This window comes from Abramis brama (assembly GCF_963993115.1).
Source record: "Abramis brama genome assembly, chromosome: 6".
Classification (NCBI taxonomy): Eukaryota; Metazoa; Chordata; class Actinopteri; order Cypriniformes; family Leuciscidae; genus Abramis; species Abramis brama.
In genome coordinates, this window is record NC_139968.1 from 18,678,052 (window position 1) to 18,702,817 (window position 24,766).

The 24,766-nt window shown below is 38.4% G+C and overlaps 1 long non-coding RNA gene across 1 annotated transcript; it reads left to right on the forward strand.

Annotated features, from left to right (window-relative positions):
- Window positions 1-725: 725 nt before the first annotated feature.
- LOC311084161 lies at window positions 726-23,695 on the forward strand. The gene is made up of 5 exons (XR_014606445.1): window positions 726-860; window positions 10,447-10,590; window positions 18,916-18,987; window positions 21,939-22,028; window positions 22,628-23,695. It is a non-coding gene; the product is annotated as an uncharacterized lncRNA (long non-coding RNA).
- The last annotated feature ends 1,071 nt before the right edge of the window (window positions 23,696-24,766 follow it).

Here is a 24,766-nt window from a genome sequence, read left to right on the forward strand (position 1 = left end):
CTAAAGTTAAAACCTGTTTTGGTTAACCTTATTTAATTAATTTGCCTTAACAAATAATATAAAATTATATTTTGATAGACAATAGATATTTAATGGTTTTAGAGTTGTTGTCTTTAATTTTACATTACATTTCTGGTAATAGTTTCCCTTTTTATATTAAACAATAAAATGTATACAGTGTTGTTTTGAAGTAAAAAGAAACGTTTTTTTCTTTCCTCAGAGAGTTAAAAGTGTTTACTGAAATTGTGTCCATGCAAACATCATTGACAATGTTGAATATTTAGCTTATTCCGTTTAAAACGTATTGTAAATGCATGTTATAATTGAATTGCTTAATATATTTGAATACTATAAAGACTTTATACGTGTAGCTATATTTAAAATGCACGAAAGCAGCATTTGTATCAGAAGGCCTAATGCAGACGATTATCAATAAGCAATCAATAAATCAAACTACCAATAGCTGATTCTTACTGATGCATTTTTTTGTTCCAGGAGCTTTGAAGCAGCATTGACCCCGGACATTAGAAGACATTCCCCGTTTTTCTTCTCACGCATTCTTGCGCACAGAACTCAGCGAGGAGGAGCGTCTGTCCCTCCGCGTGCGCCCAATGGAACAAAGAGCAGCGTTCTCAATGTGCACGCGTTCAGCCAATAGGAGCGGCTCCCTGCTGATGACGCGACGCAGCGGCTCTGGTCTCTTCCCACTGCGCAGGAAGCGAGACGCGCAAAAGAATCAGAAGTTAAACGCAAAGGTAACGCGGCGCTCTCTCAACAGAAGCAGCAGCAGTTTTTACTGTAACCGCTCGGAGTTTCCCCACGAATGCAAGAGGAACCCGGCGTCTAGAGCAGAATGAATGGTTAGTATCGATATTACTTTTTTTTTTTAATTCTACGAAAAACACTTTGCAAGACGCGTTAGATGTTTATCGTAGTCGCTCTGAATTTAAATTCGATTTTGCTTTGATGTGTAAAGACGGATTCTGGAATAACAAACCTTTGAGAAAGCTAATTATAATAGAAATTCAAAATGATTATTTTAGAGCACTGTTTTAGTAGCCTATCGATTTTGTGTATTCACGCATGCTTGAACTTTTTCAATATGATTCTGTTGATTTCTCTTAATTCTGTTTCTTCTTGTGAAACACACCTTTATTATATTATAAAACATATTTTCAACCTAATCTAGATCATCTTAAAACCACCGACCCGTTCAGTTAGTAATCAAAACAAGATGATATTTTGTTGAAAATATTTAAATATAAATATTTAATATATAATATTATATAGTATTTAAATATAAATATACAGATTTATTATCATCCCATGTGAAAATCTTCTGCATTTTGTCTGTTTTTGTTTAATTTTTGTTCGATTTGACGCGTGTTGTAAAGTTGTGACAGCCGGTGACCTGTGTCAAGCAGTTGTGTGTTTGTTTTTTCTTCATTAATCATTTGCAGACTTCCATATGCATGTTTAAATGCAGCTCATAAATATAAATAATGCTTGTATTAATATTAAATTTACATCTTGAGCTATCAAGAAACCTGAGTTCAGAAAAAAAGACTCATTTAGATTGCAATGCAAGACTTTGATGTCTGAGGGTCTTCAGATGTTTTTAATTAGGACCTGTAAAAAAAAAAAAAAAAAAAAAATTCAGTCTGTCCTGTTCTCTAGGGCGATGCTTTGAAAAAAGAAAAAAAAAGGCAGGAGAACACATAAAGTCACTTCAGTGGAGGATCGTCTAATCAAATTTTTATAGCGTTTTCTCATTTTTTTTCCCTCTCTCTGTACCCTCCCTCCCTTCTTCGCTTTCTTGATCCCGGTGAACGAGTTTCTCTTTGTCTGCCTCTTTGGTAACCACACCTCCCCCCAAAACACAGCCGGCTCAGACACCTGAAGGCTAGACATAATGATCAACGCAGTCCCCATGAGTCTGGATGCCTGCCAGTTGTTTTCGCTCTTTTTTCACTACTTTGTCTCTTCTTCTGTTTTTTCCTCTTGCATCTTTTGGCCTGCTTAATCAAGGGGCCGGCATGCAATGTTGGGGGCCGGTATGCAGTATATGAGGGGCCAACTCTTCTGCAATGTATGGACCAGGGAGAAAGAAGTCTGGCACACATGCGAGGAGAAGCATGAACAACAATGTCTCCTTGTGTGTGTGTGTGTGTGTGTGTAAGCGGGAGTCTTTATTCAACCGTGCTGTTCAAAATTGCATATCAGGCTTTTCTTTACCATACAAGACCTGTCAATTTACAGTATTCGTGTGCTTAAAAAAAAGCAAAGATTTATTTTTAGGCATGTTTTGTGACTCTTTTTCAGTGGATAAGAGTGAGCGTTGGATTCTAAGCTTGTTTAAGTGCTTTGTCTGTGTAAGATTAGGTTCACCTCATGTGAAATTACATAAACTGAGGCGTAATAATGCAAGAATGAATGTTGCGATGAGGAAAGCTGTAAGATTTTTGCACAGTATCCTAATCCTAAGAATTATATTTTGAGGACTGTTTAAAATCGACAGACTTAACATAGCTTTTAAACTAACAACATTAAAATTAATAATAAAGGGGGGGGATTAATGTTAATGTTTGTTTTGATTTCAGTGCAGGACTCAGATGATTTAATGAGAAGTTGGATACTGATCTGTTAAAAAAAAATTATTATTCATTTAAAAATTACATTTCTATATGTTTTGCTGCTTTCCACACGCATAACTCTGAATATTACTCGCACATATGAATATCATTACATTTGGCTTGAATTAGCGTCTGTTTCCTTGTATTTTCATAGAAACGTGCTTTCTGAAATCAGTGTCCCATTTTGTCTGTAGCTAGTGCACTTTGATTTGCTCGACGTGCGATATTTTGGATGAAGTCTGCTTGTGTTTTCTCACAGAGCTCAGAGCCGACATGTTGGGAGTACAATGGCACTAAGTAGACGGCAGATCCTTTCTTTCTCGCTCTCCTCCTCTGCCATAAGCCTTTTAAGGGGCGTAATAAAAGGTTCAATAGAAGCAACAAGCTGTTTTTTTCTCTCCTCTCACGCGTTCTTTAGGCATTCTACCTGTGCATGAATAGGAGGCCACTGAGACCCTCTGACAGAGGAAGAGTGTTTATTGAGGGCTAAAGGGCTCAATACAATCAGACAGCCTCACGTAGAGAACTGCACGGCTTGGGCGAGAGGCCATGGGCGCGAGTTCTCCCTAGTGTCACACCCATTGACTCCGTTTGAACCAACGTTTTTGAGCTGCTGAGGGGAAAATCGTATAGCAATGCACATTGTGGATATAGATATCAAGTATGTTTTTAATAATGTATTATCACAAAGACTTAAAATAAAGGTTCTTTATTGGCATGGATGGTTCCATGAAGAACCTTTAACATCCATGGAACCTTTGCATTACACAAAAGGTTCTTTATAGTGGAAAACGTTTTTTTTAGATTATTAAAATAATCTATGACATCACTGAGAAACCCCACTTTGGGAATTTTTAAGAGACTATTTTGAAGGGCCAAAATAGAAGTTAAAGAAAAAAATAAACTCATATCTGAATATTGGCGTGAATATGTCTTTTTAAATGTCTAAGATGGTAAAAATTAAAATGGTCATCAAACAATTTTAAAATATATTGCTTTTTTTTCCCCAGAAGGAGGAAATTCATTTAGAATTAAAATTTTTGGGTGAACTGTCCCCCTTAAACCTTTAACAATCATTAAACCTTGACAAGTCAAACAGAATCAGTACCATTACAAGTTAAAGTAATCCATTAAAGTAATCCATAAAAGTAATCCATATGTACATCAATCCCTCTTAAGGAATATCATCTTATGTATAGCACACATACACAATTTCAATTTGGTATGTATAGAAATACCATCCATTATGTCAGCTAAGCTTAAACCTTGCAGCCCAGCATTAAAAGAAAATATGTAATAATATTTATGCTCGCTGAATTATGGGGTGGAATTTGAATGGAGGGTTCTTGACTTATTCCTCTTGCGCTCAGTGTGAAAGCGCGTTGCCGGCTAGAGGTTAATTGTTTTTAGATCTTTATGTGTCAAGAGAAAATGGAGAAACTGGTGCATAATTGAGCTCCTGGTCGTTTGAGTGATTATGGATTAACGCGCCTCTCCAAAGGAGAAAGACAGCGAGGGAAGGGGAAAAAAGAGAGGACGAAAAGACCCATGTTGTGAGCTGCAACTACAGGGGTTGTCTGGCCTTTTCAGAGCAAGAAGGAGTGGAGGCTTGTTTAGTCAGAGTCCCTTGGAGGCTTGACCTTTGACCTGTGCCGTGCTCCAGGTGCAGGTCAGTTCTCCACTGTGTTCGTTGCACACACACACACACACACACACACACACATTCGGAAGGGCTGAGGGTAATGATGCATGATCTTTTATTTTTTGTTTGTAAGAGGTGTGGCTGAGCCCAAAAGGGTTGCAAGGGTGGGCGGAAGAACGTACTTATCCTGTAGTATTTGTTAAAACACCCTTGAAGTTCATGGTTTAAGAACCGAGGGCGCAGCTAAAGATAATGCAGCGTTGTAATATTCATGAATGCATTAATCAGGAGGTTGTCATGTATAATTATTACAGTGTTTGATAATGCCAGAGCAAATCACCTCAGGCAGTGGTGATTGCTGCCTGATGCTATTAATGTTCTTTAATAAAATGCCCGTGTGGGCCGAACCATCAACGCAGCCCGGTAGTTAAGTGCTGTAAGGTTAATGAGGCAATTTACATACGTTCTGCCGCCATCTGGACGCAGTAAGAGACAGCTGCTTGCTCTTATTTCATACTGTGTTTTGGGAGCTAACCCGCAGAAATGTCATTCCAGTACATGCAGAGAGCTTGTTGAACACTTTTGACTTTTGTCCCGTCAACACGGATGAATTCTGGGAGAGATTCGCTATGCTAATGAGCAGTTTTGCTTCTCAGTTGCAGTTTTCGTTTGTAATCCTCCACACAGTAGCTGACTTTCAAAAAGGAAAAAAAGAGGAACTGATTGGTTTTTAATTTGTTTTTAGTAGTGTAAGCTCTTTTATTTTTTGCTTTAGCATGTGGTATCTGTTATACATGCAGTTACTTGCTATAATTAGGTATGCGAGAAATATGCAAGCATAAAATACAAGGAGCTTTATATTCATTGAGCTCACTGTACATGGCATGTACATGCTTAGATAAGTCTTTAATGGTTTTATAAGTCATCAATCACTGATTAAATGAAAGTGAAGGAAACAGAAGTTGCGTAATTAAAACTGGAGGAACTCTTAAAGATATGACTCACCATAAACTTAAATTTCACCAATATCCCAGTGTTTTTTCTTTTTCTTCACTTAGTGGTTTTCAAAAAAAATGTTTAGCTGGCAGACCACTTAAAACAGGAAAATAGGAATTGCAGACCTACTAGCACGCTTGCTACCTCAAAACAGTTACATACTGTTTTAAGTAGTATACAAATTATCATTTTTTATTTTTTACAAATTATCATTTATACCTTTAATTTGGAAATTCTCTTTTTCTGATCAATAATGTTGCCAGATGGCCATTTTGTTCTTATTTAATTGACATGAACTGGACTGCTACTTTTAGCTAAGGAGCCAAAATGCTAAGCTAAAAAGTTCACTAGCTTAAGCTAAGAACTTGCGCATGTACAACTGCCAGAAGTGAGACAAACATTTTTATCAGAAATTATTGTTAGCTATACAACTTCATGCTATCAGTTGATTAATTAAATGTTGGTACTTTTCAACAATTATAACTATTTAAGTCTTGAGAAGCCAATTGACTGGCGGACCATTTGTAGCCATTCACATACTTCCATCGAAAACAGTTTGAGAAGCGCTACTCTAACTAGATGTTCCTAAAGCCTTTGAAATGATGCTGCATCTTTATTTTCTTGGTCAGCCAGCATTTTCACCAAACAGCATTATACCAATTGCAGTCGCTATCTTTCCTTAACAGCAGCAAGAAAAAAAGGATACATGGATCATTTCACAACACTTCCTTCAAGGACTGGACAAAGAACAGCCACTCTGCAATCGATAACCAACGACCGAGGGCTGTTAAAGATTTGCAGTTTGGATTCGAAGTAGGTAGACACAACCAGGATCCCCTCTGACAGCTGAAAGCAAATAACTGTTACTGGGCTATCCGTAAAATTGCTGAGATGGACCGTGAAAGGGAAAGGCAGAACTGTGAAGTTGGTGGATTCCTGCTGGCTCTGTTTCAGCCATGGTAGACTGACGGGTTTAAGCAACGAGCATTGATGGCTTGCCGGTGAAACCTGACTGCGTTTTCCGGCAGGCCGAGAAGGTGGTGGAATTAATTTGCTGTCTCCTCTGTGTGCCTATTGAGAGCTTGATTCTCCGAGCTTCGCTCAATCTCGGCGATTAAAAAGTGATCCTGCTCAACAACGACTGTGTTAGAGTCAGCGGACGTGTTTGTTCCATTTAGAAAATTGTGGAAAAAGGAACATGGGAATTAACTCCTATTGTCAGAAGCTCAATCCGAGATGAAAGCCGTCGAATGCACAGTTTTTACAAATTCAGCATTTGTCCGGTTGTGTGGCTCTATCAAAGCAGAGCTGCACCAGGGAGCCTTTATTTGCCGTCAATTGCGCTGCAATCCCTAAAAGATATAGTATCATTTTATTGTTCGGCTGCTCCTCATTTCAACTCTAGACTCTGTTGTGCGATCCATTCAGTCAAATTCTAGGGACCGTTCCAACTTTCAAGTTGCGGTTCATTCATTTAATGTCTTTGAACCCTATTCATGTGTTTGCAAAGTGAGCTAAAGACCTGCGAGCTGTAAACTTCAAAGCACTTCCATATTGTACTTATTACAAGAAGTGCATCCAAGCATTAGTGGCTCTCGTATCCAAAGCATTTATCCACTGCTAGCAGAAAGGAAGCTTAAGTTGGCAAGCCATTGGCATCAACAATTTGTGCTACATTTTGCAACCCTTTCACCATGAATATTACTTTGTGTTATCAATATGGTGGCACAGTTTAATTTAGCTAAATTAGCCTTCACCTTCAGTTTTAGGGCTCTCACAGTTGTCTTAGTGGCATCTAATGGTGGATAAATGGGGACAAGTGATGGCAATCGCTTTCTGACCTGACTGAGATGGTTTGCAAGATGTGCCAGTATACCTTGTTCATACATAAGAACATTGATGGCGTTGTTTGGTTTTCCTTTGGTACTAGATGCCAGTTTGATGGATGTTTAATTGAGACATGGTGGACAATGAACTTGAAGCCCCCAAGGGACCACTCAATTAGTTTAGCACCATTGCCGAAGCCTCCCTGTTTTGTCAATGCGAGTACTGGGACTAGTAATCTCAAGAGGTTTTCATGATCTGTTTACAAACTCCCTGTGGTCCTGCCCTGGTCACCTCCTAATTTGAGTTAAACAGTCCTTTTAAAAAACATTAGTGCTGGAGTAAATTTGGCGTGTGACCATTGTCAAGCTCCCCCATTGACTTGTGGCATTGCTTTTGTTACCATTTGCATTAGCATAGCTTTAGCTTGCACCTGAAATCAGACCCCCTTAGAGTTCCAGTTATTAAAGTTGACTTGTCAGTGAAACATTTCACCATTCTTTTTTTTCTCAGCAGCAATTATGTATTATATTTAACTTTATTGAACTTCCTCAGGCCTAAATCTTTATTTTGTTAAAAATTGTTAAATATTTATATTGGTTTTTTTTAGGTTATAATGCATGTATTGATGTAATAAAATATGATAGATTTGGAAACCACCAACAATTTTGCAAAGAAATCACAGTTTAAATTTTGGATGGGAAAAAGTATGTGCTAAAGATCAGAAAGGTCAAACCTGTAAAATCATTATTAGATATCTGTGTTTTTCAAATCCTTCTTATGTTAAATACTAAGAATTTTAAGTACTATCTTGAATGAATTATTCCACTCAAGGTTTATCTAGGGATTGCCTGAGGATTATTATGGAGTTAGCACAACCACTTCAGGAGCGCTCATCTTCAGTCCAAATATTTATCTTCCTACTCACGTGTACAAGTAGATCTGAACAATATGTCTTGAGTTATGAAAAATGCTTGTGATTTAAATATCTGCAAGTACAGCCCCTACATGCTCAAAATGTACAAACTAACATACTCTGCACAAGTAGATGAGCACAAACGCTTCTAGCTATGCAATCTTTGCAATCTCAGCATTGCCACAAGGGGAGCTATAGTGAGCATTGGCATAAACTGTCTTCTTCTACTGTAATATTGGACACATCTCATGTTTATAGCTAGCTACCTGAGACATTTGTAGGTAACTACGTAATGCACATGCCTTGTGTATTTTTCGGGCCTACTCATGCTGTTAGGATTTTGCATGGATCAAATTTATATTATTTATACCTCAGCGTTTTGTTGAAAGGTCTGCCTGGACTAATATACAGGACTACTATAAACATGGCCATTAAAATAAAACAAACCATAAAATTTATACTCATCATTGCCACAAACGGCATTACAATGTGCATAATCTTCAAGTGTCAATTTGTTTACAACTAGCTATTATACAGTTTAAAAATTGACAGTTCTTATCTTAATTGCATCTATACTTATTATTATGTAGTTATTTTTAAATCCATATGTCCTTGTAATATTTAATCAAAAACAATAACTTTCCCTCCCTTCTCTTATTTATGACTTACGATATCTCAACAATTAGCAAACAATTATCCAATCAAATCCCGACAGACAAAATCAAGTCCAGCCCTACATTTATTCTTGTTTGCGAAGTAATTTCACTAGTATATACGTCACAATCAGAATTTACTTTATTGCCAACTTTAATGGCAATAACATTTAAAGGTAACTCTGTCGCCCCCTAGAATACTGAGGTGTGTTACCACTAAAAGTTACCCAAGAACGCACATTATGTATGTACAATGCATCTGCATACTTAGTTTCTGGCCTGCCCTTGCCTTTTGTACAGACCAAATTGATGTTCCAAAAATATAGGCTACATAATGTGAATGTTAATGCGAATGTTTTAATGCGAATTTTCATTTACGTAACGTATAAGTATAAAATGCTCGACATGTTTGTTTTTGAACGTTTTTTTAATTCATTTAAATATGTTCAGAATCTGTCTGCATCTTTCCCAAGACAAATGGCTACCATAAACATGGTCATTAAAATAAAACAGGCCATAAAATGACTATTTAAATTAAAACCAGGGAATGGTTGTTATGATCTAACGACGAAGGGAACAACTGTGCCGCAGGCACAGAGAGACACATCTATACAGACTAACCATCTTACTTGAATGTCTACTTTGTAAATGGCATGTTATGTATGTATGGTGAGGAAAAATAAAGATCCACATTAGGGTTATAGTTGTCGGCGTAGCATGTTTTAGCCTTGAATGTTTGCTCAAGGCAGATGCTAGTTGAGTTAAGCGGTGCATAGCTGAATCCCTGACTCTCTACGTATCTTTCTCTCGTTTTTGGAGGGCTTGTAAACTGGCGGTCGCCTCATCTCCTAACCCCTTTTTGAAGCCCCCTCTGGTATTGCTGAGTTGACAGAAATGCAGGAATGGTAGGAGCTTGAAAACGAGAGACCCTCCCCGTCGCTCACTATCTCACTTTTCACACTGTCTTTCCCTCTCTCGTTTTTTTGCCGAGCCTGTACAGGCATGCCTGTCAACTGAACGGAGGGTGGATGGGGGCGCTGAGGGAGAGGAGTGGTCTGGGGTGAACAAAGGAGCACTGTCACCGCTTTTCAGGGGTTCTGGGCTGTGCAGGGTGAACGGAGAGCTGGGTGGGGGGTGGCGAGAATGGCAATTAAATATGGACGGGCAAGCATTGAAACCGAACATAGAGAAGGACAAGCATTGAGTGTTCACACATATAGTCAAGCTCGAAACGGAGACTGTGGAAGCTCTATGTTTGTCGCTCATTGTGCAATATTTGCCCAACCCTTTATCTGTGCAGCTGTGGCCTAAAAAAAAGAGAAAGAGCGCGTTGAATAGCCGCACAGCTGCTGGCGATTTTGATGAGCGTCTATTACCACTACAGAGTCATCCTCTTGCGCTGAAGTCACCTCTCCACACAGTGTAATATAGAGCAGGGCAGGGCTAGATCAGGGCAAATGTTTGATTTGTCAAGCCTTGCTCATCCTTTCAGAGCAAAAACACAGCTGGTAGCCACACAGTCACGACCCCGATGACTGGGAGGTGTTGTACTGTCGTGACTTTTCTCTGTAATACTCTTTGTACGTCTTGCGGGTGCTGCGGGAAAGATAACGAAAAGTATTTTAATGTAATGATTGGAATCCGCGACCTCGTCTCATCTTGTCAAATTGAGTTTTTTAAATGAAATGCGCTGCCTTCTGCTTTCGCCTGACTTTAGACAGTTCCATCTGGTGAAACGATTTCCTTATCATTCTTCCTTCCCCCTCCCTCTGCATTTCATAGGTTATCAAGGCGCCAGAAACAGAGCGAGGGAAGCTGTTAGAAGATGCAATGCTGGGAAGTCTTTTAAACCCTGGTTCTTCTGGTGACTTGGCAGAGCTCAACCATGGAAGTCAGACTGTTGCAGGCCGAAGACGACCGATAAAGGTAACGAATTTACCTCTGAGGGTTTGTGGTGAAGTTGAAATGTACGTTCTGTGTCCTCGAATGGCTCCTCGTTACCATCTGCAAACGTGTGTGTGTGTATGTGTTTTGGGCATTTTGCCATGTGATCCAGGTGCAGAACGTGTCGTTTCATCTCCGGCTCATCCTGCACACTCAGGCGTCAGTTCCTTGACTCATTATCTGTGCCTTCATCTAACCTCGTCATGTTAAACCGACATCTGAGACTCCCTGTATTTTACTCACTGCAATTACCTCACCGCAAGACACTATCACTGCTATTATGAGCGAGTCTGGAACAATATGTCATCTTTAGGGTTGAGATGCAGTGCAAGAATTAAATTTACAAATATAGGTATTCCACAACCTTTGCTGACTATGAAGATGTCCGGCATGATGTAAAAGTTGATTTTCAGGTAGTCTGAAAGAGCAACCATTAAACATAAGCATGCAATGATTTGTAATTATCAACAGTTCAACCAAAAATGAAATTTATTGTCCTTTATGTCAAACCTGCATGCTTTTTTTCTGCCGAACACAAAATAATAATTTATGAAGAACCTCTATAGTGAACGTGTCTTTTGGACTCCAAAAAGTACAAAGAAACACCATAAACGTCATCCATATGAATCGTGTGCTATAAAGTCTTCTGAAGCCATATGATTCAGAAATTTAAGCTGTAATTCACTGAAACTTTTGTCGCTGGTCTGAGATATTGACAACAAACAGGACTAGATTGCTTTTGTGGTGTTTTTGTCCTTTTTTGAGCTTGACTGGCAGTCGTTGTTAAAAACGTGGTGTTCCACAAACAAAATAACAGTGTGACGGATGTGGAAAGACATGAAGGTGAGTAAATGACAGAATTTTAGTTTTTCCGGTGGACTACTCGTTCAAGTTTAAATGTTGCTTGTGTACATGGTTTTTACAGCCCTTACCCTTAAATCCACAAAGATCAGAGTTACCGTTTCATTCAAAGTGTTTGCTTTCCTCCGGGGCCAAAAATGTTGCATTGTGCTGCCAGTTAGTATTCCCAAGACGAACTCTCAGCCACTTAAACTAAGAGCATTCTTTATCCATACTAAAAGCTTGAGTAAATGATCTCTAGTCTGTCAAGTGGTTAGACAGACTGGCCCTGTAGGATTATAGGTAACACAGTTGTAAATGTTGAATGGCCGGAAGGCTATAATTTCTCCTTCCTTTTCTATCCCCCATCGGACCCCACCCTCCCTCGCTCTGGTCTGTTGTAAAAGTCCCAGCAGACTTTGTCGGGAGACTAGTTAAAGACACTGGCTGTCTCTTTTCCAGTGGACACTTGCTACATTATCCTCGCTCCGCCCTTTTGTAGACCCCCACACGCCTCAACAAGTGTTTAAAAGCTACTTTTATTCCCTCCGGCGACGACCTCTCCAGCTGTTGTCTTCCTGGAGGTGATTCACTCGGCCGTTTGATTCCTTTTCTCTCGCACCTCTGCCTCATCCTCTCCTGCTGGGTTAACAACGCACCTCCGGCCTTTGACTACTGTCGCATGGCAGGTGAATCCAGCAATTTCAAGTGGAGGGTGGGGTCTGTCATTGAAAGCACTAATTGAGAATGCAATTTTAGATCTTTCTCAGTTAGCATAATCTACCCATTTTTTGTAAAAGTTTTCCCTCATGTCTCCACTCCCATGCTGGGATGTCCCAAGGTCCACTCACCCTATTCTGCGTACGCAGCAGGTGGCTAGTGGCTAGCATGCTAGTTGGTTTTTGTGAACCTAACAGTGCATTACATGCCGAATTAGCAGACACGGCCCTCGGAGCATTTATAAAGTCACACTGTGGAGAGATGGCTAACATTGTACTTTGGTAATTGGCACAAGCTTGGTGGGATTTAGAACTGTCAAGGAGGATTTTAAGGAGAGTTGAACTATATGGCAGAGTGCTGATGGATGAAAATTTGTGTGATTTATACTCGCCTGATTACGTACAGTCACTGGTTCTTCGCATTTGCCTATAGTATAGTAGTATGCTCTACACAGTCTTCGCCTCTCTGTCCAAATTTATGTGATACAATGCATAATTGAATATTTGAAGTATAAAATACACATTGCATGTCACCTCTGAATCTTGGAGCAAATGCACAACGTCGATGCCAGTTGTAGTCTGATTAACATTTACACATACTGGGTGAGGCTGAGGTAAAATCACATTATCAGATCTGTTAGTCTGACTTCGTGAAGTCTGACTGGTATGATTTCAGTCTGACGTAGCATTTGCTTTAGTCTGACTAAAATCGTGCATGTAAATTTACTGATTTCTACTTGAGAACAGTATAGAAAAGAAAGGAAAGGCTGAGGAGAAAAGGAAGGAACAGCATTGGAAAATAATGCAAACCAGACTCTTACAGGTTTGAAACATGCAACCGTTGCTGTAGCTCAACTGGCTAGCATTGCGCTAGCAATGACTAGGGCATATTGTCAAATGTATATCTTAAATAATGTATGCAAATGTCATAACACACCGATAGGCTACGAAGCATATTCATGATTTAACATCCTCTCCTCGCATTCTGTAACAAATCCTTTCGTCGCGGGTCATAATGACCCGAAGCCCTAAAATTATACTTTTTTTTTTTTTTTGTCCAGAAAGCTTATATAATTTCATTTTATTTTTTTTACTATTTTTTTTTAAACATTAATGCGATTTCTTTGAAGATTTTTTTATTTTTTTTATTTTATGTACCTTTTAAATTACTATTTTTTTTTTTAAATAAATAATATAATTTAATCACATACCTCACATTCTTTAAACTTAAATTCAAAATAACTCATGCAAAACCAGCTGAAATCAGCTCAAAATATATCACATTGGGTCAATTTGGGGGGAAACAAAATATAAATATATAACATGATATTTTATGACTTTTGTCACTAAATGGCCTTATAGCTCTATATGGAGCAAATGAGCTGTTCCGCTGGGTCCTAAAGTCAGTACTTGAGTTTCTCTTCAGTATGCATTCAGATACACATGTAGACATTATAAAATAGTTTTTGGTAGTTTTAGCATTTTTAGCTTTCCTTTCGAGCATTTTTCTATGTATGCTGAAGCATTCCATTCATTCCTAAGGGATCGAATTGACCCGTGAGGGAAGGATTTGTTACTCTTTTTTTTTTTTTTTTTTTATTATTACAACCACATAAACTCTTTGAATCCATTTTTTTTTTTTTTTTGCGAATTCGTGGTTCAAGTGCGACAGAAGTCCTAAGATCTTAGACTCCTCCGATGAACGCTCAATTTTTAAAAATTTGAACAAAAATTAGTTTCTGGTCAAAATTACCCGAGGGAAGGATGAGGGTTTTTTGAGAAATGTGATTGAATTTTGTCCAGAAATTGTGTGCATTTACGTAAATGTTGTCCGGAAATTGTGTGCATTTACGTAAATGAGGGAATAGTTTACCTGCTACTTCACAGAATGCTAAATGAGCGTGTTTCTATGGCCCATGCTAATTATGTAGCTCTGCTTCAGGACCTGAGTGATAGTTACCGGTATGAAATCTGGACAGCTTTACTACCTCTGAGAACAGTGCCAGGGCCACGGGCACTTGACCAGAGAGAGATTATCTGGGCTTTCTTTCCTCCCTGCCTGCCAATATAAGCACAGCCAGCCATTTCACTTATCACCGGAGGTTAAAAACTACTGGCTAACCACATTGTGTCTCAATCTTCATGGTTCGTACTGTAGAGCTTGAAATGATCGTAGCATTTCAGGGAAACCTGGATGGAATTTGAGAGCGTTATTCCTACTGGGTTCATGAACCGCTTGAAATCCTTGGCTCTGTGGAGGCTTGTTTTGGACACAATGGCGTTCAGTACATTCCCCACTTGTTTCTTTCATAAGGTGCTGAACCTTCAGGTGGACTGAAAGCTCTTTAGAGCCCAGGGTTTGCGAGGGGACAAAAGACTCTTCACATGACTGTATTGATAGAAAAGACCTGGGAAATCTCCTGCAACGGCGTCCTTTCTTTAGGCAACATGCACATTGCCCTGTATTTTTTGAACTGAATATTAATAATCGCCACATAAATGAAGTGATAAGTCAAGGTGTCTGGCCCAAACAAGCAACATTGTAATCCAAGATTGATATAACAAGCAATGTTGCAACAGGCCCTCCTTGCCTGTAATGTATTTTGAGAGATAAATGGTCTCAAAGAGATTAAGTCGGTACAACCACGAGCCAAAGCGGTATAAAATGTGTTCATCACACTCAATTTGCCTAGCAAATTTGTAGCCGTTAATGCTGCTGTGGGAAAATATATTGAGTTACTTACCACCTTGTGTCTTTGCTGCCCAGGAGCTGCTCACGCGAGTTCAGGGTCATTACCCTCGCTGTCAATGACAAATGGAGCTTGATAGCATCTGCGCTTAGCTACAATGGAAACAGATTAATACCTCGGGGTGAAACTTTGCATATTACGAGGAGGAAGGAGGGGGGCTTTTGCACCCTCTCCTGTTTTCTTTCGGCGTCCCGTGTTTTGCAGCCCGAATAGTTGTTGCTCTCAAATGAGATCGTTTTAATGGATCATTTGGAGATTTCGAGGGGAAACGGTTTGTTTGGATATGCTAAGAAGATGAACGCTTCTGAGACAAAGGATGAATCATTAAAGCAGGAAAAAACACGGCTATGTTCTTCTCCCGCTACCCTGCACTTTGCCTCCCGCTTCGTGACTGTCCCTGATATTGTCATTGTAAATTACAGACTATCAGGGGCCACGAAGCGTCTTGTTTTAGGAGACAGTCTTTTATTACAGCGTCTCAGAATTTATGACATCCTTTCATCTTAAAAACTTAACTCTGGATGCTCCCGCTTACAACCTATAACATTTTCTACCTCAAAGGTGTTTACATTTGCATGTAGGCCTGTGCATTTTCAGTGTGTTTATGAGTGCCTTCAATCATAGCCTTTTTTTTAGTTTTGAGTCTCTCCGATTTTTGTACTTTTGTCTTGGTTAATGTAGTTGTAAATGTTGGAATTGTCCATTTTCGATATAAGGTTTGAGTGTGTAATGGCTGGTTTTCAGTGTGGCGAATTTGTACTCTGTATAAATCTCAAATGAGGGAGGTTACTGCTGTTATGACGATGTACTTTCAAGTCGATGGCACACCCTGAGGATGGAGACAATTAAAACATCTAAAGCCTTGTTTAGACGGCTAATCTGGGTGGTCCAGAGCTTGGGCGACAAGTTACAACTGGTTAGCGCCACAATAAAGTCTAGAAAAATGAAGGCTGGTCTGGAGAACTCATGCCACTGTGGAGATATTTGAGGTTTTGATGTTGATTGAAAAGTTAGAAATTGGCTCAGTTTCATGCAGACATTGATATTACTAAATTAAATGTATTTCTAGTCCGTGGTGCACTGTAAGACTTCAGATGAGTTTGTGGGTGGTCCTCATTTAGGTCTCTGACTTGTGTATACATTAGATTGTTGAAGACAAAAATTGTGAGCCACATGGAAGTTTCTAAAATAAAAATGTTCATCAAGTTGTCAAGTAGGAGCAAGACTTGGAAAATGAAACTGGATGACTTAACATCGTGCAATTCAGTGCATTACATCGGTGTTAGGGTTGAAGGAATCTATACAAATTGTGTAAATCTTTATTAAAACTGAAGGTTTTATATTCTAAAATCTGGATTTCAGTGTGCCTGGAGAACCAACATTCCATATAGAATTAGATTCTCAAATGTTTCTCCCAAACAGCAATGCGATTAAAGGAACAGCAGTGGAGTCTTCCATTGTCTTTTATTTTTATCCTTTTTTTCCCCAAATGTCTCCTATAGAGTTCAAAAAGAGATATCAGTAATGTCACAAACTGTGCTCAAATTTGTCAAGATCCCCAAATCTGCTGTCAAACGTCAGAACATTTCTTAATTTAAAATGAACCAAACTAATATTATAGATCTGATCTCTCTTACAATATGTCAACAATTGTCTCATTTGTCTCTATTTCTTCTTCAAACGATTTTTAGAAGAAACATTTGTGACGTTATTTGTGGGAGTTTCATTTTATCTCCCGAGCTCTGATCTGAGCAATGCAATTTTCCTCTTATTTTTTATAAAATTTATTGGTCAAGGTCAATTGATTGCATTTATTTTTCAGACATATTTTTGCTAAAATGCAGAATAGGCTGACTGGATGCGCAACATTACCCGCTAGCAACAATAATAGTCATTATTATTATTATTATTATTATTATTATTACTGCTGTCCTAACTATGCTTACATTTTTTACATTAAGATTTTTATTTTAAATTAGAAAACATATGCAATATATTGGCAACTCCTCTCTACAAATTTGACCTTAAATTGTCTTCAACAGAATTGCCATTTTTGTCCTCAGTATTTCAAAATGAATTTATTTAGTTTCAGCTCTTGTCTCTCTCTTTTTTTTAATCCAACAGCACCGTAGAGACGTCTGCGTTTCGCGTGTTGTCAGTTTCCTCGGTTCCTCTCTTTTCATCTTCTGTCACTGCTCCATGTGAGATTGGGCGTCACAGTGTTCTCACATGTACCTGGCCTTTGAGATATCAAAGGTTGACTGCCATCTGTCCTAGCAGGCTAACACAGACGCGTGAGACAGAGTTTCTCACTCAGGTGAAGCCGTCTGGCTACAACCAGCTTTATCTGTTACACACAGAGGTAGAATGTGTTACAGGAACACACTAGAAAACAGTTCAGCACAATGAATTGCCTTTATCTTACAGATAAATAGACATATATGACCAACAGAGACACTGATAGCGGCACGTCACCCACAATATTCAGATTATCATAGGTTTTCTGTGACTTTTTTTTTTTTTTAAACATACACGCTTCAATATGCGGTTGCAATTTCTTCACAAACTGCGTGTAATTTTGAATAAGGAAATCCATGCATTTGAATTGCAATTGTGTATGCAAATTTTGGTTGAATCGGTTGAACTTGCAAAGGATATCATAACCACATTGATAAGAACAGATATAATTTACCACTGCTACCTAGAAGCATTCAAATCAGTCATGAGATTCAATCCAAGTGGTTATTTTCAAACTGCCTTTTATATTGTTCTGTGATGTATTAAATAAATTTGTTAGACAACTAGTCTAACAATTTATGGTCCCAAATTATGCTGCAAAAATGTTTAATCAGTATTTGTTTTTTATTTATTTGTTTAATTATTAATTCATTCATTTGTATCTTTATCTTTTTTGTTTTATTCGCGTATTTTCTATGGAAGCTTGTTTCCGCCACGGAATAAAAAAATGTAAAAGATAATTGCGACTTTTTATCTCGCAATTGCGAGTTTATATCCCGCAATTCTCACTTTTTCCGCTATTCTCACTCTTTTCTTGTTTATAGTGTTTATATCCCACAATATTTAATTTTTTCTTGCAATTGTGAGCTTATATCCCACAATTCTGACTTTTTTTGCAATTGCGAATTTATATCCCACAATTCTGACTTTTTTCTTGCAATTGCAAGTTTAAATCCCACAATTCTGACTTTTTTCTCGCAATTGCGATTTTATATCCCGCAATTCGGACTTATTTTCTCTGAATTGTGAGATATAAACTTATAAAGTCCAATTATGAGGGAAAAAAAGTTTATATCTCGCAATTGCGAGAGAAAAAAAGTCAGAATTGTGAGATTAAAAAGTCGCAATTACCTTTTTAATTTTTATTCAGTGACGGAAACCAGCTTGCATATTTTATTTTATATCTTTTATATTATGTTATATTATATTATATTTGTTTTAAACTTTATTTTTTAACAAATATTATCTGAAAAATGCATTTGCATGAGAACCAAAATTGTGTGAGATATTACGACTTGTTTTCATAGAATATATCCTTTTGAATGAAGTTTACTTTTCTTGCCCCATTGGCAAATTGTTTAAGCATAACTCTTACAAAACGTAACGATTTAGTAAAGCAGATCTCCTGCCAAGAGACGGGAATCACGGGCTACCCTCACACTGACCCCTCCAAGTGTAGAATTTGTACACACTGTGAGTGTTTGCTAAAGGAAGTCCAGAAATCTTTCAACTTCCTTCCAAAGTGCTTGGAGAAATCCTTCATGTCCTACACACCCTTAAATAATTTGTTAGAAAAAGAGAGATGACCCAGAATGCTCCAGCTCTGCAAACTCCACATGCACTTTTCCCTTTAAACTACAGATATGGGGCCTAAATCTACCCAATTCAACTACCAAACATTTTGAAAGAGATTTGATTAAAAAAAGCACAAGTTAGGCATTTTATTTATGTTTTTGGTTCTCTCTCCCTGTCTCTCTCAGGTCCAGACATGAAGGAGACCGCGTCTTGTCTGTGGCATCTCACAATGAGAAGAGCTTTCAGCGTGTCGCGAGGTAATTACTCTCCTTGAGGGAGGAGGGCGAAAGCTGTTTATTGTAATTATGTCAGAGAAATGAAGAAGCATGCTTGTGAGATGCTCAAACATTGTCTCAACATATTTGGGGGGGAATTTACCCGAGTTATTTGTCAGCATAATATCCCAACATCACATTCCCAGCCAGCTATAACATTCAGTTGTGTTTAGAGCGTCAGGATAATGATGTGCTAACGCTTGTGAAACCGTATCGTAATGCGCTTGTGCGTGTGTGTGTGTGTGTGTGTGTGTGTTGTCTACCCTGAAGCCCTTGGCCCCATACACTCGACAGTGACCATTCCATCCACACAATAGAAAAATATCCTGCTTCTGTACATAACAACAGCTCTGCTGAAGTGGCGGGATTAGAACATGCCGGCCCCGGCCAGGGGTTGCCATGGGAAAGAACCTCCCTTCTTCAGGATCTGTTTTTCATTTACCCTGCCGGTCTGGGATTGAGGTTTTATGTGCTTACACTATCAATGTTTGGCCCATTAATTCACATCTGCAATTATAATGTCCAATTAGAGGCCAGGTTGGCTCGCCTTTTTTGTTATGAAGTCAGAGGGGGTTGGAAAATAGTGCAATTTTACACTGAAAGGGGTATTTGCTGGTATTGCGTTCCTGGTTATTTTATGCCCGGAGGCTAACAGTTAATTGTGAGTAGGTGATAGTAGGGTAGTAGAGATTGCAGAAAGAAACGAAGGAGGAAGTCACAACAGGAACTGATGTATTGAGGCACTTGAATGTAATGGCTTGCTAGATCGACCAGTGCAACATGCAGAGAAATGACAGTCAAAAACAAGGTTTTGCTACAATAACCATAGTTCAACTGTTTTTTGTTGAAAAAGCATAGTAACCTAGAGTAACTACAAAAATATGTATGTATTGCATTAAAACCATGATAACTTACTAAATTAACCATGGTTTTACTACAGCATTTGCAGTAAAGCCACAATAACTAGGCCTACAACACTATGAAAACTACCATTTTGTTTTGGAGTTTTTTTTGTAGAAAAAAACAAAAATAACCTTGGTTTTACTACAGCACCAGAATCTTAACAATAGAGTTTGTAGTAAACCATAGTAAAAAATACAAACTTGACTATGGTTTTACTAGTTCTGACTCATTTATACATTGAGGGAGAACATTTTGTTTCCAGAATTAAATCATTGGATTTTTATTGTCACTGTTGATGTCACAGCAAATTATTATCAGCACCACTATTAGACTTTGTGAAACCTAATAAAAACACAATAAAATATGATGTAGTACGTCTTAGGATATGTCCAAATGTATGAGATCACACTGAAAACCTAGGTTTTATTTAAGCCTAGTGGGTTGCACACATGCGCGCGCTCTCTCTCTCTCTCTCTCTCTCTCTCTCTCTCTCTCTCTCTCTCTCTCTCTCTCTCTACAGTACCTACTGTATGAATAAAAATAGCCAAAAAAGCACTAGTGTGTATAATATCTCTCATCTGAGATGTTAGGATCGCAGCGGTAGGGGCTGTCGAGCCATGCGGTGCAGGCCTCTGAGGAAACCCTCGGCAAATGGATGTTCTCTTTCAGTGCACAGCAATAAATAATCCAGAAAAATGATCGTGTCTACGGAAGAAGAGGTGGGAGACTAACGAGCCCGGTGTTACTCATACTGTCATTAGCTTCCTGCTCTCTAAGCCCCACCCACACCTCACTTGAGGGAAATTTAAATGCTAGTAACACAGAAAACTTCGCCTAGTGCGCCTGCTGCTCTGCTAGCTTAGCCGCTAATGTTGTGTTGTAATCTTAGCTCCATAGCCAAGGATAATGGGTGATGCAAGCACAAGTAGTAGACTCATTAAAGGTAGTGGTGGGCTTAGTGGTTAAACAAATAGCCTGTATCTTATAATTGGTCTGTTAGCCTAGAAATAGCATGGCTGCTAATCTTCAAGAGAACATTTGATCCATTATGATTCTTTTTATTTTTTCATATGCTTTCTGCTATGACTACTTCATTTTGAGATTTATAGATTTAAGTTCATTAGCGACAATCAATATGTCCGTTCCAATTAAAATTGGCTTTTATCACTTTTTTGCTTTATCAAATCATGGCTAAAGTAAACCAATTATCAAAAAGACGGTTTTCAAATGGGCTCTTTTAATTTAACGTTAAAAGTTCTATTCGTACAGTGAAGCTGCCTTACTATCAGTTCACGTTCTCTCACCGTTGTTTTTTTTGTTGTTGTGCACATGACATTTCGCAATGGTTTTTTATGCTAGCAACCGCATTGTCTCGTAATATTTTGCAATTCCAAAAATATGTAAACACACACACACACACACACATAAACGTCATGGTCTGTAATGACATTTATGACTTCAGATGTCCATTATAGACTGATTTTCATGGTTATTGAGAGACTAACGTCGCATGCTTTGTTTGAAAACTCTTCATGCTTTTGACAGGCCTGCGGTCTTCCTGCCGGTCAGTAAGCTTTAGTTGGACCACTCATCCAAACACACGCACACACACCATTTGTTTGGTCCTCAGGGGTTTTAAAAGGCTGCATGGTTGGTGCACATCAGCACAGATACTTTTGTTTGCCTGATATGTGAGGAAGCTATGTTTTTCAGTATCACCAAAGCATGCAATTAGAAGCGGTGGCATATGTGTGTGTGCAATGTCCTCCTCCTTCGTCCTGATAGAGGCCCCTTGTGTGAAGATCTTACAGACCCAATTACTGTAATCACGATGATCAAAGGGAGGGTGTTGAAGAGAAGAGAGCAGCAGTCAAGTCAAAGTCTGGCTAAGTGTGTGTGTGTGTATCATTTGCGTGGGGGTAGGGGTGCGGTTTGCTGTTCGATTCACATCCATCATCTGTTTAATGTACGGATTCGTTTATACAACTCTCAATCTCTTTCTTTTTGTGTGCGTGTGTGTGTCTTTGCAGTTTCCAAGGTTTGTACAACGGATACACTGGATGAGGTCGGAGGCCAAATCCCTCCTGGACGGCTGACCCTCTCCTGCACCACGAGAAAGGGTGAGCGTCGATGTTCGGGTGCACTCAGAAATGTTTCCGTGTTAAAAGTTTTACAGAAACAGAAATAGTACTAAACAAAAGTAAATGTCGGTCATATCAGTAGCCTAATAAAAACGGTTTTATTTTACATGGAATAGGTCGCATCATGGAGGCCACCATTTTGAAAGATTTCCCTGCTGAAAACTACTCACTTAACCATCCTATTATTAAAAACTTTTGCTTGCTAAATATATTATTCAATGGGACAGTAAAAAAATTGCATTTCAATCATGTTTTTGCTAACTAAATGCTTTTGGTTTTGCATCATTCTACATCCACACCACTAGGTGTCAGTATGTCATGTTAGGCATTGCAACCAGCACAATATAAACCAAAAAATTACTGAGTGCTCCTTTTAAAGTGTATCTTTTAAATAAGATTTCCAAGATAATAAATCGTATAATGCCCTATAATAAATCCTGTTCAGTATTAATTTAATTATAAATGACACATTTCATGGATCTTCCATATAACATCTGTTCTCTTTTCTTGTTTCCTTTTATTTCTTTCTCTGTTTCTGTTTATTGTGTTATGCTTGCTTACACTTGGATTAAAGCCAGGTTGCTGTCTAAGACTTGTGGATACTGAATCTAATCACCTTTTGTTAGCAAGACTTTGTTTGATTTATTGAGAATGCTTTTTATTTGGCCATCAAAAGAAATGAACACTTTTACATTTTGTATGTTAATTGTATTTTTAATTATTTGTATATTAATTTAAAAACTTGTGTATCGTATTTTCAAGTGAAAAAGAACATTCATCTAGAATAATGGAGGGCAGGGCTTGAAGTGATAAACGTGTGATATTATTGGTTAATATTTTTGCCCCGCCCACATGGCCTTGGTTACATCAGCAAGAAATTGATGCACAATAAGACAAGGGGCAATCATGGAAAAAATAAATAGTCAATTTTGTTTTTATGTTGTGTAAAAATGTCCAAACCATCAAAAGGTCATAAAGTTTGAGAGCAGAATTCAATAAGTTGTATTTTTGGAGTAGGTGACCTGTGATATGTCCTTTCAGCATTGAGAGGTGGGATGCACCCGCCCGCTGCGTGCCTTGTCTCCACAGCGACCTCTGTGCAGACTGTCAAGTCGACTCACCATCAGGCCATGTTTGCCTCAGTGAACATTCAACGCTGTCGGTGAGTTTGAGCTAAATAGAAAAAAACCATCGACCGTTGATTGTACCCTGCGGCCGAGCCCTACCGAGCCTTGCCTCTCCCTACCACCGGCAAAAGAGGAATTTAAGCATGGACTCCTGGAGACACGACGGCGCGGCCTTCCGATGCTAGCCTCGAACGACGCCTGAAAAGTTTGACTTTGAAAACTGCAACAAAGGTCACAATCAACATTCATTGCTGTCGGTGGGTTGGACTGTAAAAGAAAGCTCACTGAACAATGAATGCAACTGTGTCCCAGATTTCCTTCTCGCAAAGTGGCACCGGAGATAAATATTAACTGACAGAGCTGGATATACTCATTTGCTCGCCTCTCTGAGTTTGTTTGTGGCTCTTCGTGGCAAAGACGCAAGTGGACTGAGAACACCATGTCAAAGGCCCCTTTAAGGCTGATGAATGTTTCCTTTGTATAATAAATAAAGACAAGACCTATCCAAACCCAGTCTAATCCTGTGAGTCTAAAATTTATTAACCAGAGCTGTGGTACAGTTGTTAAATTATTTTCATGATTTGTTATCACAAATATTTATCTTTTGGTCAAATCAACTTAGATAATTAATGTGATTCAGATAACATATTTTGAGTTTCTATTTATTAAATTAGTCTCCTTAGTTGTAATAACTCATTTTTTTCATTTCAATGAACTCAAACATTTTAAGGCAACCAGGTAACTTACTTTAAGTTAAACCAACAATAACTTTTTTAAAGGACTGTTTTATGTCTTGATGGCTAAATGTTTTCTATATTTGCAATAATTTTAGGCCTATATAACTATATATATACTTTATATATATATATATATATATATATATATATATATATATATATATATATATATATATATATATACTTTTTTAATATATATTTTTAATGTTTCATTTATAGCCATTTTTTTCACAATGACCCAATATCCTGTTTAATAAATGTATTACATTTATAATGTGTATAAAATAAATGTTTACATTAAACATTTATGGCTGATGGAAACGTAGACTGAGACTATGTGGTTAGGAGCTAAGTAAACAAGGTTATTTTGAAAACATCTTATAAAAGAGTTTTTGCAATTCACCAATAAATCCAAGGCTTGTGAGATCATAGGCTACACGTCGCGTTTGAGCTGAACTAAACCGATCACGGTGAAATCAGAGAAGGATAGCGCTCTCGCGCGCTGCATCTGGAGGCCGTATCTTAATTAGAGGCTAACGGTTTTACTGTCCGTTTCTAGGCCAATCCAAGATTATGTCACATTGCTGGTAGTTTATGAAAAATTAATCCAAATTAAATTTGTCAAAAAGCTGAAGTGGCTTATCGTGTCGGTGTGGGTGAGAGCCCCTCGGCACCTCGGTGACATTGCTGACAGAGATTATTGACTCCCGCTCGCCGTTGATTTTTTTTTTTTTTTTTTTTTTTTTAAACGACAGTCAATTCGCGGGATTAATTAACATAAGATTACGGCTCCATCAGAGACCTGCTGTGTGTGATTTCTTAAAGCTGGGCTACTTTACTTACTGTGGCGGTG